Raw genomic sequence first — 4,323 nt, forward strand, 5'->3', positions numbered from 1 at the left:
CGCGCCCCTACCCTTGAAGCATTGCCGAGGCCACCCCAAACCCGGAATAAGCTAGGTCTACATTTGCACTAATATATCCACCTGCTGTCATGTTTGTGTAATAATTCCCATGTTGTAATATTTGCAGAAACAATGGAGCACGGACGAGACGAGCAAGCAAAAGAGGTGTTGGGGGACATAATCTTAGCCGGAGGTGATATCTTGTCGTATCTTAACGACAATGATGGTCTGGAAGAACAGGGTGAAGAAGCAGGCTACGGTGATCGAAGAGTGGAGGAGGAAAGACATGATTATGATGGCTCCGGTGACCCAATGCTGGTGCAAGAAGGAGCCCGTGGTGACGGCTCCGGTGACCGAACATAGTCCGGCCAGGTAAATATATTAGTTAAGCCTGTGCTGACTAGCTAATTGATGCATTCATTGTTTTGGTATGTACACATATTAATTAACTCTCGTCTTTCTTCTTTTTTCTAGCCCTCCGGATCGAGCACAACTTCGGTAAAGAGACGAGGCCCGAAGAGAAAGTTGCGCTCGGATGAAAGGTTTGAGATCATAGCAATCGCGCGCGACGGCCAACCGATTGAACCCATCCAGACAAAGGATGCATTTGCTACTCAGTGCGGGGTTCTTGTTAGGGACAAGATCCCGATCAGCATCCACCAATGGTATAAGCCTAAGAAGGAAGACCCTGAGGTGTCTTATGTCAATGATATGCAGAAAGATGATCTTTGGACTGAGCTGAAGGCAAATTTCACCCTACCGCCAGAGGAGGATCCGGAGAAGCCAGTTAAAGAGCAATTAATCAAGTCTCATGCTCTTAAGAAGATGGCAGACCTATTCAGGAGGTGGAAGAATGAGCTGAAAACGTTTGTCGACAAAGAAGAGACACCAGAATTCATCGGCCGGTATGAGAAGATCAGAGATCACTGGCCCGCATTTGTGGCCCACAAGACATCGAAAAAGAGTAAGAAGATGTCAGCGACAAACAAGAAGAATGCTGCGAAGAAGAAGCTTCACCATCGCATGGGGTCAGGTGGCTACCTCAAAGCCCGGCCTAAGTGGGCCAAGGCTGAGAATGATCTTCTTGATAAAGGGATCGAACCACAGACAATGAACTGGCCAGATCGTTGCCGGACCTGGTTCTTTGGGGCTGGCGGAAAATTGGACCCTGTATCAGGGAGGTGCTTTTGGACGGACGGACTTTTGAGAATACCAGTCAAGAGGCTTCAGCACTATATCGATGCAGCGCAGGAAGGGACGTTCGTTCCAGACAGAGAGAACGACGAGCTCACAATGGCCCTCGGGAATCCTGAGCACCCTGGACGGACATGAGGCACGCCAGGCTCCGTTCCGTGGAAGGCTGATTTTCCGGACGCAGGCGGTTACAAAAGCCAGGAGAGGAGGAAAAAAGTGGAGCAGACCCAAATTCAGAAGCTGCACGAAAGGGTTCAAGCGCTAGAGGAACGAGACGGCAATCGACATGCCGAAACTACCCCCGAAGCTACCCCGCCATCTCAGCGGAGAAGCAACGTGGCTTCCACCGAGCTGCTTCAGCCGGAGCATGTCTTGACGGCTCCTGCTAGCTACCCCGTGGATGCTATCACGGAGTCTCAACATTGCCACCTTATGACGCAATGGCAGAACTTCAAAGTCAAGGCGGCTGTTGGCTCTGTTTTACCTCCTGAACCCGGCGCAACCTACCACTGCCGGCCAATTCCAGAAGGATATGCTAGGGTGATGGTGGAGGAAATAACGGAGGGATTTGAGGACCTCCGGCTTGACCACCCTACCGGTGAAGGGGAGACTCGGCTGGGTTCTGCTCTGAAGACTCCATGCCTATGGCGGAAGGACCTCATCAACCTTCCGAACTGGACGCCTCCGGCGAGTAAGGGCACTCCGCCTCCTCCTCCGGCGAGTGATCAGGGCACTCAGCCTCCTTCTCCGGCGCGTGGCGGCACTCCGCCTCCTCCTCCGGCGAGTGATCAGGGCACTCATCCTCCTTCTCCGGTGCGTGGCGGCACTCCGCCTCCTTCTCCGCCTGCGCCGGCGTGCCAGAGCAGCCAGCCTCCTCCTTCTCCGCCTCGTCAGCAAGGGAGGAAGAGACCCGCCGCCGCTCCGGCTGCTCCGGCGCGTCGTAGTCCTTCTCCTCCGCCTCATAAGCAAGGAAACAAGACAGCCGCAACCGCTCCGTCTGCTCTGCCGGCGTCTAGCAGTACAGCCAGAGGCGGGAGGCAATATAGATTCGGTCCTTCTCTGAAGACTCCAGAGAAGTTACCATACGAGAGGACCGAGGAGGAAACCACGAAGATCGTGCGAGCCGAAGTGACGAACTTCTTTGAAGGGGTGAAAGCAAATAAACATCCACCTCCGGAGGAGAAGGTAGATCCGGTGAAAGCGAAGCGCACTCTGGCTGCCCTGACAAAACCACCAAAGTCTCCGCCGAAAGGCAACTATGAGCGCATTATTGCAAAGACATTTGCCGAAGCGGAGCGGTCGGGAAGTACTGTTAGTGATCAAAGGTTAAAAGAACGACGAGCTGGGAAAAAATTGCCCAGCTCGGTGAACAAGCGAACCAATCGTGCCCCCCGCTCAAGGTGTCTAGCGACATCGTCGCTAATGATCCGAGGATGATGCCCGGTTATAGCAATCTTGGAGATTACCTGCCCGACGATGTACATTATGATATCTTGGAGGTGGACGAACACAAATGCCATTACGGGAAGCCTCTCGTCAAAGATGAAAGATCTCTAACAACGATGATGCGAAGATTACATGATTGGTACATGAAAACCTGCAGAGAGTCTGGGGGGAGGAATACTTTGACGCTGAGAGTTAAACCGGAGTATGACCTCGTTGGAATTGAACTTTTGAATGTTCCATTTGAGGAGTTCTTCCAGTTTTTCAATCAAAAGGCCATTGATAAATCAACGATCACTTGCTACTGTCTGTAAGTAGTACTACTTCTGTCATTAAGTCTCTCTATATAGGTCAGCTCTTTCATTGCATGTATTTATAATTATCCTCACTATATTATGCAGAGTGAAGATCGCCGAATTGAAGAAAAGACAAATCGGTGATATTGGGTTCATTAACACAAATCTCATAGATGCAACTGAGGTTAAATATCATGCCGAAAATACCGAGGCCAACTTGCTACGATCGCTGGTAATAAATGAAAACAAAGATATAATACTCTTTCCTTACAACTTCAAGTGAGTGTTACTGTCTTGTGCATATTCGGTTTCCCTTATTAGTCCAGGTTATAGTAATGTAATTGATGACTTATGCATGCGTGCGCAGCTTCCACTATATTCTCCTAGAGATTAAGCTTGAGCAGGGAGTAGTAACCGTCTTAGACTCGAGACGAAAAGATCCCCAGGACTATGCGGACATGACTCAAATGCTCGAGAAGTAAGTTAAATCGATCATTATCCACCATATCAGCAACTTTGTTCATTTCCTGATATCAAGTAATTGTTTTCTTTGTCTGGCAGGGTTTGGAGAAAATTCACCAAAAAAGCTCCGGGACTGCCGAAGAAACTGCAATTTAGACACCCGAAAGTAAGTACTATAGTAGCATGTTTCGCGCATCTCCTAGTGATTCAAGCACTAGTTTCATCAATACCATTTAGCATGCTTGCTTATCAGTTTGATTGACCTGTATTTCTTGTAAAGTGGTTGTGGCAGGAACCCGGGAATAATTACTACGTTTGCGAGTCCATCCGCTACACGACCTATGAGCGGGGCTACTCTGACGAACAATATGAAGTGCGTAAGCAATAATATTCACAATTTTATTTTATTACCATCATTTGTGTTGAGTTTCATTTATTCACATATATATGTATTGACCCCCTTCTTCAAATTAGATCTTTCGGATGCGGGATGAACTCCTAGCACCAGATCGTATGCGAGCAATTCAAGAGGAATTGGCGGCATTCTTCCTTGACCACGTGATCGCTGAAAACGGAGAATACTATGTGGACCATGTGTTCTTACAATTTAATTAGGAGATTATATTATAAGAGATAATTATTGTATATATGTAGCCGGTAGTGTCGAATAGATATACGAGAACTTGTTGTTCGACCAATCTCTTGGAGAAGGAGAGGTGGTCGATATCACTTCTCTCTGTATGCATATGTTCATGACGATCTTCTGTTTCCTTCATTTGATTACTAGCTAGCGTGTCTAGTCCTCTCCATACGTATATAGTACGTAGCGTCGACCAAGCACGGAGATAAGAGAGGACACTTCTCTCTATTAATTAGCTAGCTAACACAATATATGAAACACCTAAATTAACCCCCCAAACCCCCCCCC

This window comes from Triticum aestivum, chromosome 1D, assembly GCF_018294505.1.
Source record: "Triticum aestivum cultivar Chinese Spring chromosome 1D, IWGSC CS RefSeq v2.1, whole genome shotgun sequence".
NCBI classification, from domain to species: Eukaryota; Viridiplantae; Streptophyta; class Magnoliopsida; order Poales; family Poaceae; genus Triticum; species Triticum aestivum.